This window comes from Corylus avellana, chromosome ca4 (assembly GCF_901000735.1).
Source record: "Corylus avellana chromosome ca4, CavTom2PMs-1.0".
Lineage (NCBI taxonomy): Eukaryota > Viridiplantae > Streptophyta > Magnoliopsida > Fagales > Betulaceae > Corylus > Corylus avellana.
In genome coordinates, this window is record NC_081544.1 from 7133088 (window position 1) to 7145458 (window position 12371).

At 36.2% G+C, this 12371-nt stretch overlaps 1 pseudogene; it reads right to left on the reverse strand.

Moving 5' to 3' along the window:
- Positions 1-422: 422 nt before the first annotated feature.
- The window catches only part of LOC132177972 (L-type lectin-domain containing receptor kinase IX.1-like), a 13330-nt pseudogene continuing 1381 nt past the window's right edge, over positions 423-12371 (reverse strand).

Genomic DNA, 12371 nt, shown 5'->3' on the forward strand with positions numbered 1-12371 from the left:
CGTCTAAATGGTTATCATGTTGAAACCACTAATGAAGGTAGTGATGAATATCTTTATATTACTTCAACAATTTCGGGCCAGAAGCTCATATTGGAAAAACTGCCTGCTTTCTCTTCCGGGTTGTATTATATAACAATAAGAACAATTGAATCACATGTTGTAATGCACCAGAAGTGCTCTAATCCAAAGATGTTTATGCTTTGGCATGATCGTCTTGGACATCCGGGAACAATTATGATGCGTCGAATAATTGAGAACTCTCATGGGCATCCCTTAAAGAACCAGAAGATTCTTTTACCAAGTGATTATCCTTGTGCTGCATGTTCTCAAGGAAAACTTGTTATCAAACCATCCCCTTCTAAGATAATTGTTGAATCTCCATCATTTTTATAAAGGATTAAAGGGGATATATGTGGGCCGATTCACCCTCCATGTGGGCCATTTAGATATTTTATGGTTTTAATAGATGCATCATCTAGGTGGTCACACGTTTGCTTGCTTTCTACTCGTAATGTTGCATTTGCTAGACTTCTTTCTCAAATAATTAGATTACGAGCACAATTTCTTGATTATCCAATTCAATCTATTCGGATGGATAATGCGGGTGAATTTACATCTCAAACATTTTATGATTATTGCATGTTAATTGGAATTAATGTTGAACATCCTGTTGCTCATACTCATACTCAAAATAGTTTAGCTGAATCGTTTATTAAACGACTTCAATTAATTGCTCGACCTTTGCTTATGAAAACAAAATTGTCTGTTTCTGCTTGGGGACATGCAATATTACATGCTGCATCATTAGTTCGGGTCAGACCAACAGCTTACCAAAAATATTCCCCTTTGCAACTTGCATTTGGTCAACCACCAAATATTTTTCATTTTCGTATTTTTGGTTGTGCTGTATATGTTCCAATTGCGCCACCTCAACGCACTAAGATGGGACCTCAACGTAGACTTGGAATTTATGTTGGTTTTGATTCTCCTTCTATCATTAGATATCTTGAGCCTTTAACTGGTGATTTTTTAAAGCACGTTTTGAAGATTGTCATTTTGATGAAAACATATTCCCATCACTAGGGAAAGAAAAGTCGTTGCCAGAAGCACGACAAGAAATCACTTGGAATAATTCGACGTTATCTCATTTTGATCCTCGTACAAATCAATGTGAATTAGAAGTTTAGAAGATCATTCATTTGCAGAGTATTGCAAATCAATTGCCAGATGCATTTACTGACAACAAGAAAATAATTAAGTCTCACATTCCAGCTGCTAATACTCCAGCGAATATAGAAGTCCCTATAGGACAATTAATTAATACAGCAGCAAATGAGTCTAAGGCGCGCCTGAAGCGTGGAAGACCTATTGGTGCAAAGGATAAGATTCCCCGGAAGAGAAAAGCACAAGGAAATGAAATCGGCGCTCCTGAAGAGGCCTTACCCACAAAACAGGCAACGAAAATTGATCCATCCAAACTTTCTGTACAAAATTCTCCTGGAAAAGAATCCCCCGAAGAGGAACCTCTTGAAGAGGAATCTCCTAAAGAGTTACCTCCTGAAGAGGAACAGGTACCTGAAAATAATGAGATCTCAATAAATTATGTAAGTACAGGAGAAATATTGGATAGAAACAAAATTGTTGTCGACAACATATTTTCATTTAAAGTTGCATTTGACATTACCAGAAGTAATGATGATATTGAACCACAAACCGTCGAAGAATGTCGACGTAGAAATGATTGGCCAATGTGGAAGGAAGCAATTCAGGCAGAATTGAACTCACTAGCAAAACGTGAAGTATTTGGACCTGTAGTCCAAACACCTGAAGGTGTATCGCCTGTTGGATACAAGTGGGTATTTGTACGAAAACGAAATGAGAAAAATGAAATTGTGAGATACAAAGCAAGACTTGTTGCACAAGGTTTCCTGCAGAAACCTGGTATTGATTATGAAGAAACATATTCCCTTGTAGTGGATGCAATTACATTTAGATTTTTGATTAGCTTGGTAGTTACAGAAAGTTTGGATATGCGTTTAATGGATGTGGTTACAGCATATTTATATGGATCACTTGATAATGATATATACATGAAAATCTCTAAAGGATATAAATTGCCTGAAGCATATAATTCGAAATCCCGAAGTATTTATTCTATCAAGCTACAAAGATCCTTATATGGGTTAAAGCAATCTGGACGCATGTGGTACAATCGTCTTAGTGAATATCTATTGAAAGAAGGATTTGAGAATAATCCAATTTGTCCATGCGTTTTCATTAAGAAATCAGAATCAGGATTTGCTATCATTGCAGTTTATGTAGATGATTTAAATCTTGTTGGGACTCCAGAAGAGCTCATAAAAACTGCCACGTATTTAGAAAATGAGTTTGAGATGAAAGATCTTGGAAAGACAAAATTTTGTCTTGGTTTACAAATTGAACATTTTCCAAATGGAATTCTTGTTCATTAGTCAACATACACAGAAAAAGTCTTGAAGCATTTTTACATGGAGAAAGCTCATCCTTTGAGCACTCCAATGGTTGTTCGGTCACTTGATGTGAAAAAAGATCCTTTTCGCCCTCGAGAAGATGACGAAGAAATTCTTGGTCCCGAAGTACCATATCTTAGTGCAATTGGTGCTTTGATGTATCTTGCAAATTGCACACGACCTGATATAGCATTTTCAGTTAATTTATTAGCAAGATACAGCTCTGCACCAACTCGAAGGCATTGGAATGGGGTCAAACATGTTCTACATTATCTTCGTGGAACAGCTGACATGAGATTATTTTATTCAAAAGTGCAAATTCAAAATTAGTTGGATATGCAGATGCGGGTTTTCTTTCTGATCCGCATAAAGGTAGATCTCAAACATGATATCTATTTACAAGTGGAAGTACTGCTATTTCATGGAGATCTGTCAAGCAAACACTTGTTGCTACTTCTTCAAATCACTCAAAAATTATTGCAATTCATGAAGCAAGTCGGGAATGCATATGGCTAAGATCAATAATTCAACACATTCGAGAAAAGTGCGGTTTATCCACAATCAAAGATAGCCCGACAATATTATATGAAGATAATGCTGCTTGTATCACACAGATCAGAGGAGGATATATTAAGGGTGATAGAACCAAACACATTTCACCAAAGTTCTTTTATACACATGAGCTCCAGAAGAGTAGTGATATTGATGTTAAACAGATACGATCAAGTGACAATTTGGCAGATTTATTTACCAAAGCATTACCAACTGCAACATTTAAGAAGTTGGTGAATAACATTGGAATGCGCCGACTGAAGGATCTTTCATCATAAACAATTGAAGCTCTTCATGTTAAAGAGGGGGAGTAAAATGATTATGCTGATTGTACTCTTTTTCCTTCGCTAAGGTTTTTCCCACTGGGTTTTCCTTGGCAAGGTTTTAACGAGGCATATTCTTAGTGTATGGTCATCCAAGGGGGAGTGTTATGAATGCATTCATGCATTTGGTGGATGACCATTTAGTTCCATCTCTTGGAATTCTACATATTCATATCATCTTTTAGAATTCTTATAACATCCATATAATACATTAATGTACCCTCTTGTTTCATATTCCCCTTTTCATATTCCTTAACCTCCCATTATGATTCTATGCCTATAAAAGGGAGTATTGAGTTGTATATAGATCACACAATAATAGAGAAGAATAATACATAGTTCCTGAAGAACTAGTTTCATATATTGCAATCTTTTATCTTGTCTTGTTATTTTCTTTAATTTTACAACACTTAAATACTAATTAGTTATTGTTTTTAAATTAAAAACATAAATATTTTTTACTTTTTAAATATGATAAATTCTAGACAAATAATAAATTGATAATTTGAAAAAAAAAAAAAAATAATCAAAATAATGGTTAGAATTGAACGGAAAAAAAAAAAAATCTACGCGATAAAATCCCATAAAATGAGTTAGGAATAACCTAGGAAAATGTTTAAAATTATGTTTAAACACATACATAGATTTATGGTCTATTTGAAATTGTAATTTTAATAAATACGATTACATTTTTGAAATCATTATTTTTTAAAGGTATTTGATAAAACATATTAAAAATTATTTTTTTTTTAATCAAATATTTGTTATTCGAAATCGTAATTTTAGTTTACATTTACACTTTTTTTTTAAATATGCACCCCTAATCCGTATATTCTTTACTCGTAATTTAATAAGGAAAAGGAAAAAACTGAACTAATCCAAATTGTACCAAGGAAAAAAAAACTAAACTAAGGCTCCGTTTACTTCAACGTAAAATGATTTCGTGAAAATATTTTCCTCAATTTACGGTGTTTACTACGACGTAAAATATGGTCAAACCGAAAATGATTTCAGTTTGACCAAAAATTCTTTTCATTTTTGGGGAAAATGGTTTACACTTTTTAATTTCGTAAACCATTTTCCCAGCTCAGCCCCAAAAAAACCCGACGCTCTTGATTAGAAAAAAAAAAACCAAAAAACCCCTGACTCCTCACACGCACAGCTTCTCCTTCTCCTTCACCTTCACCTTCACGCACAGGGCAGCTGCTGATTCTCCTTCACCAGCATAGCTCATCTCTCTCTCGGCCGAGCTTCACTCTTCAACCCCGACGCAGGTACTCTCATCTTTCTCTTTCTTTGTTGAACCATATGTATGGAGCGATTCAAATCTACAAATTTCTCTTGGTAATTTTCGTTTGATTTTGGTTTCTTTCTCTGTTGGACAACTGAAAATCATGGAGCGATTTTGATTTTGGTTTTTTTCCCTATTAATGTATCAGATTTGCGATTTAGGTTTTGGGTCTAGGGTGTGGATTTTGGAAAATGAGAACTTCTGCGATCTTTGTTGTTATGGGCTGTTTTGGTTGTTGATTATTGGAAGTTCTGACTTTGAGATGAACCTCAACCGAATGGGTTTTGTTTCCTTTTGATTTTCTGGTTGTGTGATGGCAGATTGGGGGGGATTTTCGGTGGCTCTTGGCTCTTTGCTTGGTGTTTTGCTATGTGAGGTCTTGGTTGGATTTTCGTTTTACTGTCATAGCATTCATGTAGTCTTGGATTTTCGTTTTACTGTCATCAGGGCTTTGTTGTATTTTTCAAACTGTGGTTGAATGTCCTGTTGATTTGCTGCTGCTTTGGCTTCTGTTGTGAGGCTGGGTGGAGGTTGTGCTCTTTCTCCAGCATCGGCTACTGAAGCTAGTGGGAGAGGAATAATTTTTTGTTCTATATTCTTTTCTTTTTTTTGGATGTTGTTAGGTTGGTTGTTGGGTGCTGCAAGTTTTTTGTGCTGCAAGTGTTTTGGTTATCTGGTTGCCCAAAATGGTTGTAAGTTGGGGATAATATTGCTGCAATATAGTCAAGAGTTTTAGAAGATTTGTGTTTTCCTTACTATTAGTTTTAGGTTGGGCAGGGTGCCCTTTTCTGCCGGCAGTTTAGTACAAATGTTTAGCTGTTACATGTTTGTGTCTCTGTTTTCGTCTTCTTTTTTTGTTTTCAATGGTTAAAGTTGTAATCAGGGGACAAATCCCCTGAGCTGCAAGTCCATGAAAATGGAGGAAAACTCTAGCACTGTAGCACATTGCAACTATTTTTTCTTTTCCTTTTGGGTGTTTCTTTTGTTCTTTTTTTTCTTTCCAGTGAAACACAAGAAGTTAAGAACCATATCATGTAAAAGTAACAATTGGCTCATACAAACAGAAGACTCGTGAGTCCATGCTTTTATGATCAAAATTGATGGGGGGATTATAGTGATTGATAATGGTAAGGCTACAAGATCAACAATGTGTGTTGACCAGTTCTTTTCCCCTGATTGGCTCATCACTTTCTAGGAGATGGAAGAGTAGAAATCTTAGGTTCCTATATATATGATAAATTTTTGAGTCAAATTATTTCGATGTTTTGTTTGGCTAGTGGAAAAATCTAGGGAAGGAGAAAAAAATTGGAAGCAATCAAAACTGAAAACTTTCATAATTCATGGTGGCCTCCATATAGCTTTGCTTTGAGAATTAGCAAGAAATATATATGATAAATTAACACTAGAATGACATTTGCTAATTTCCCATTTTGTAAATTTAATTTTTGAGATAAAAACAACCATCAATGTGTGTTGCCATGTCCCAAAATCTGCGAAAAAGGGATTTTACAGATCGAGTAAAAGGGAAATGCAAGATTCATATCCTCTGCAATCTAGTACAAGAATTTACTCCTACATTATGATTGTAGTTGGGGGATTGTTGAGTCTATCAATTGAAAGTATACTCCCAAAAGAAGAATTTTATTTGCAAAATCTTCTGTCACTGAAATGATAACAATGAGGAGATAATTTGAATCCTGTAGGTTTTCTTGAATCCTTATGGAGGGACATAGAGATGAACAGGCTTCACCATGATCCTTCCCATGACCTGAATCTTATAATCGTATCACACGGGCTAACCTTGCGCGTCTTCCTCATGAAGTGGTTCAAGTGGACAGCCGAGCAATTTGAGCACCTGAACAATCTTGGGAACTGCGAATTCCAAGTGATAGAGTTAGGATGTGGCGGAGAATACAGCTTAGCAATCCATCACACGGAGGAGGAAATGCGAGAATGGGGGCTCGACGAAGATATGATAGCTGACCAAAAATGGCGAGCAAATGCCAAGAAGGGTGACTGGAATGACGATTGCCCCTGGTATCTTGATGCTTTCTTTGATCCTCTGGTTGAATCGGATGAGGAAGAGAGTAATAACAGAAATCCAAGTGATTCTTCTAGTATGTATCTATAGATTGTCCAGCATTTGAAATGATTAATCACCTTTGGCTTCGAAATAAATCACTAATATGTATTATCATGACATGCATTAAACTATTAAAGTATACAAGATGGCCCTCCGTATGAGTAGATATTTGTTCAATATACTTTTGTATATATAATACCCAGATGATTATAATGAAGAATAAAATGTTAAATTTCAGGGGCAGGCAAAGGTGAGTCAGATGTGCATTTTAAAACTCTTCTCCAGCCAATTAGCTTACCTCATCTGCTATAAGGTCAGCCACTGATGGCCATGGCTCAGGGTATATTCGCATTCAAACCCATGCATATTTTGATATGTGGCCTTACCGATTAGTCAATAAGCGGCGTGCTTGCCTGCTTGGTGCATGTACAAAGACATGAATAATGTTTTATTTATTTATTTTTATTTCCTTAATTTGAGTTGTTTTAGCTTTCTTTTATTGAGAAGGTGACTGTGGATCGGAACGGGGAAGAGGCATTAAGGTGATTAAAATTAAAAAATTGATTTTCAGTACAGTTGAATAGTTAATATTAAAATTAATAGATTTTTATATTAATAGTTTTTTTAAAATTAAAAAAATTAAAAATTGTTTTTGAAAATATTTTTTTAAAAAATTGATTTTCCGTACGCGTGGTAAACACCGTAAAATGTTTTCGGTGGAAAACATTTTCAGGAAAAATGACTTCCCTGAAAATATTTTCCGACGGAAACCATTTTACGTCGAAGGAGCCTAATCGTAATTGAAGAGGGAAAAATCCTTACTAAAAAAGAAAACTACTAAAACACAAATGCATAAACAAAATAAACCAACACTTCTCCTGCATCATTTCTGGATGATTAGAAGCGGTGCTGTCGATTCAAAAGCCCACGAACAAAGAATATGCACTCGGAAATCAATCCTGTTCCAGCCGAGAAGCCAAATTCAACCCTTTCTGGTAAATAATCTCTCAAATCAACTATAGAATAAAGGTGTTGCTCTATTGGGATGTGATCATTACTACTGAATCCAGTGAAGCTGACACTTAAATTTTGTGTGCTTGGATCGTAACTAATACTAGAATTGTATGTTCTTTTCTCCTTAATAACGCTATACCATGCTGTCGTGTTCCGAGATTTCATCTCGTTGATATTGATACCAACGTGCTCACGAACTGGCTCCGGCGGATCCCATCTGGGTTCATCATTCCGGAAAGTATCAAATTCCACGGCAACAAATTTGTTTGCAACTAAGAAACTTGAGTCTCTCATTTGGTCGCGGCTCACAAGGCCAATGCCGGAGCCGTCTGTTGGCATCGGTGGAGGGAAATCGGGGCTTGCGAGGAAGAAGGTTATCCCATCTGAGTACCTGTCTGCGCCTTCCGAAGAGATGACAAAAGAGAAGCTGGTGGTGAAGCTGGAGACTTTTCCTGTACTCTTTTCCCAGAGATGCATGGTTTCGGAATACATGGCACGACCCCAGTTGTCCACTGCATTTGGCGTGAGTTGAATGGTTGAACCTGAGATTGTAGCGTTTCCTGTCCTTATTATAGTTTCGTTGTTAGTTTGAGAGAAATCGCGGTAGTGGAATGATATCTGAGATGCGCAGGGGACTATAAGAATGTGGGAAATAGTACTTATCATCATCAAGTAGGGAAGATGATGAAGTAGCAGCTTTTCTGGATGGAAAGCCATGGTTAAGTGAAAGAGAGTACTTTTGAGTTTGCGTTTGTGATTGGAGGCTTACAAATTGTAATTGAAAAGATAAGGTTATATAAATAGGAAAGAAATTTCCTACGAACGGGTGGTCTAAAATTTCAATGATAAGAGTGAACACTAGAAGAAAGTACTGTAGCATTTTTCTTCCTACAAATTAGCATTTAAAAATAATATATATATACTTGTTAAAACGTATAAAAAACATATTTTTTATTTTTTTATTAAAGATATTAAAATAAAATTTGAGAATACATGTTATTTTTTTATTAAAGTTCAATTTTTTTTTTAAAAAAATAAAAGTTCAAAGTTAAAATCATAGATATTCAAATTTATTTATGCGATGGCAGGATTATGCGGAGTATACAATATAAATATTTATTATGCAGCAAATAATTGTCCTTGCTCCTGACCAATGCCTGTGATCCAGAATAAGAAAAGAATAAATTAGTCTTTACTTTTATTTAGGTTTTATTGATTATTTAGGTTTTATATTTTAAAGAGTTAATGTATTTTATAATTTAATAATGGGCTTAGCCCAAAAGTCAGTTAATTTAGTATTATGATTTTTCAGAGTCTATTTAAGTGCTCCTTTGTACCCATATGAAGAGAAATTATGATATTGAAAAAAAGATGTTTTGCTTTTCGAGAGTTGTGATTACTCTTTTTCGGTGAGACTCCACACTCTTGGTATGACTCCACACTCTTTATCCAATTGGTGAAACACTAATTCTTTATCGTTCTTTTGTTACTCATTCATACTGCGTCAACATGCCCTCGCCACTTGACCTTTTGAGCCTATTTTGTTTTCTAAACCTTTTCTATACAAATTCTGCATTAGAAAAGCATTCAAACATGTTGTATCAGGATATATATCACAGATTGCACATGTTTAAATTTGTATAGAATGAACATATCTATAAGTAAAGGACACCTAGAATTAAAGGCAGAGCACTGCCGAGTTTTTTGGAATGATTTATGCAACGTGTCGAGTGGGAGAAGGTAGGTGTTACAATCTTTATGTCGTACATGAGTTAAGTCTAATCTTAATCATGTGTATATAAGCTTTTGGGTACGAAGCCTTACAAGCTGATCGATTTTTAAGGATGAGTTCCACTCAAGGTTTGTATCATTTGGTATTAGAGCCAAACATTACAACACTGGTTCAAGTCATGGAGGAGGTGACTTATGAGCTAGATTAAACTACTTGATAGGTGAGTGGAGCCCTCAAAAGAGGAATGACTATCATCAGGTCAGTGTCGATAGAGTAGGCCAGGCGCCATGAACGTTAGTTGCAGAAACGTAGTGGTATGTTATGATCCTTGTGTCCCATATGGGTTAAGTCTAATCTTAATCAGACTTATATAAATAAGCTCTTGTGCACCTTCTCCTTAAAAGCCGGTTTTCAAAGATAAATTCTACCGAAAGTTTGTATGAGTAGTAGGTGTGTGAGCTTTGGTGGGCCTAAACCTCAAAAGCATAGCCAGATGTTATATGCATGTTTCCATTAGCATCAAACACATTCAAACCAGAGCGTTGCTGTGATACATGGTTCACCATTCAAGTAAAAAAGGGTGAGGAGATGTTGATGTTACAAATCCATACATCACATTAATTATCGTTATCATCCAATATTCATTAATTCAACCAAATCTATTTTTTTTTTTTTTTTATATTTAATATATATGCTAGCTCTAAGCCTCTAATGGCTACGTTATCCTCTTATTGTCTTGATTAATTTAAGATATAAATTCTCTTCTAAGAAAAATAAATCAACTGGAATATACATTCTAGCAAATTTAGTGATATAATTACCAATTTACTAAAAAATCCAAGTACCCAAATAATATGTACTGGAGTTAAACACGAATAGCCTCTTTATAGAGTTCACATCACTTATTAATTATTTCTTTTTTCTTTTACTTTATTAATTGTTTCATAGCAACATAATCGGCTCTTTGCCCTTTCGTTTCACTACTTGGCAAATCAATTTCCTTATATGTCTAACTCCATTGACAGATTCAAAAATTTTCCATATAAACTGAAGAATATTTCAAACTGTTCAATTATCAACTATAGTTGAGAAATTCAATTCAATTCAAAAAAAAAAAAAAAACTATAGTTGAGAAATATTACAAGTAGTCCGTGACTCATACGCATCAAATTAATACTTTCTATTAATCGTACGTTTGCCAAGATAATTAATTTACCTGGTATTAATTAATTAACCGAGCAGAAGATGTAGTAGCTGAAGATGAAGATCTAGATGCCGTGCGTGAAGGGGCAACATAGGTTGGTAGAGGCATCTTTGGTGCGAGATCAATGGGTAACGAAGCTTCAAAATCAAGCACATTAATGACTTTCCTTATTGAAGGCCTAAGACTGTAATCTGGGTGACCGCACCAAAGCCCAACGATCATCAACTGTTTCATCTGTTGCTCATCAAACTCTCCACACAATCTGGGGTTGGCTGCATCAAGAAGCTTTTCCATTCCATAGAGCTCCCAAACCCACTGTAGTAAATTTATTTCGTCTTCTTTAGCCTTAGTTTCGATGGCTTTTCTTCCACATGCAATCTCCAAAGCAACAATCCCGAAACTATATATGTCTGACTCCTTGCTAGCTCTACTGGAGACGATACATTCAGGGGCCATATAGCCCACCGTCCCTGCCAAAGCCGTGGTTTGTGATCCCTTTGCATGTTCCACCATTCTTGCTAAACCGAAATCTCCAAGCTTTGCATTGAAGCTTGAATCTAACATAATGTTGCTCGACTTTATGTCCCTATGCAACACGCATTGTTCCCATTCTTCGTGCAAGTACAACAACGCCAAAGCCAAACCTTGAGAAATGTTGTACCTCGTCGCCCATGTTAACAAGCTCTTACCTTTGAAAAGATGTGAATCCAAGCTTCCATTCAGCATGAACTCGTAAATGAGTAAGAGATCTTTGTTTTCATGACACCAGCCAATGAGTTGCACGAGATTCTTATGCCTCAGCCGGCTAATACTCTTCACCTTGGATGCATACTCCTTTATCCCTTGTTTAGACCCCCTTGACACCCTCTAGACCGCCACCTAGAAATTCATTTCTCTTAGAAATCCTTTGTAAACCCCACCGAACCCTCCTTCTCCAAGCTTGTTTTCCCCTGCAAAATTATTCGTTGCACGAGCCAATTCTTTGTAGGAGAATTTCTTTGGTCCTGTACTGCGTTCAAATTCGTCGTCCATGGAAAAATCCAAATCCAAATCCCCATCTCCTCCCCCTTTACCCCGACTCTTCTTCCTCTTCATAACCCAAACCAACCCAAAACCACCTACAATTAAAACGCATGCTGATGCACCCACGCTCAACCCCACCACCAAACCCGCCGCCTTGCTTTCTTTTTCATTCTTGTTTGGCTCTGGTTGTGGAGAATTCTGAATCAAAAGTGGCGCTGTCGATTCAAAAGACCACGAGCTAAGAATATGCAACTCGGAAAGCATTCCCGTCGCGGCCGAGAAGCCAAATTCAACCATTTTTGGTAAATAATCTCTCAAATCAACTATAGAAGAAAGGTGTTGTTTTATTGGGATGGGATCATAATTAATACTGAAGCCAGTGAAGCTGACGCTTAAATTTTGTGTGCTGGAATCGTAACTAATACTACAACTGTATGTTCTCTTCTCCTTAATAACGCTATACCATGTTGTCGAGTTTTGAGATGTGATGTTGTTGATATTAATTCCAACGTGCTCACGATCTAGCTGATCAGGTGGGTCCCATCTAGCATTCCAGAAAGTGTCGAATTCCACGGCGACGAATTTGTTTGCAGCTAAGAAACTTGAGTCTCTCATTTGGTCGCGGCTGACAAGGCCAATGCCGGAGCCGTCTGTTGGAAT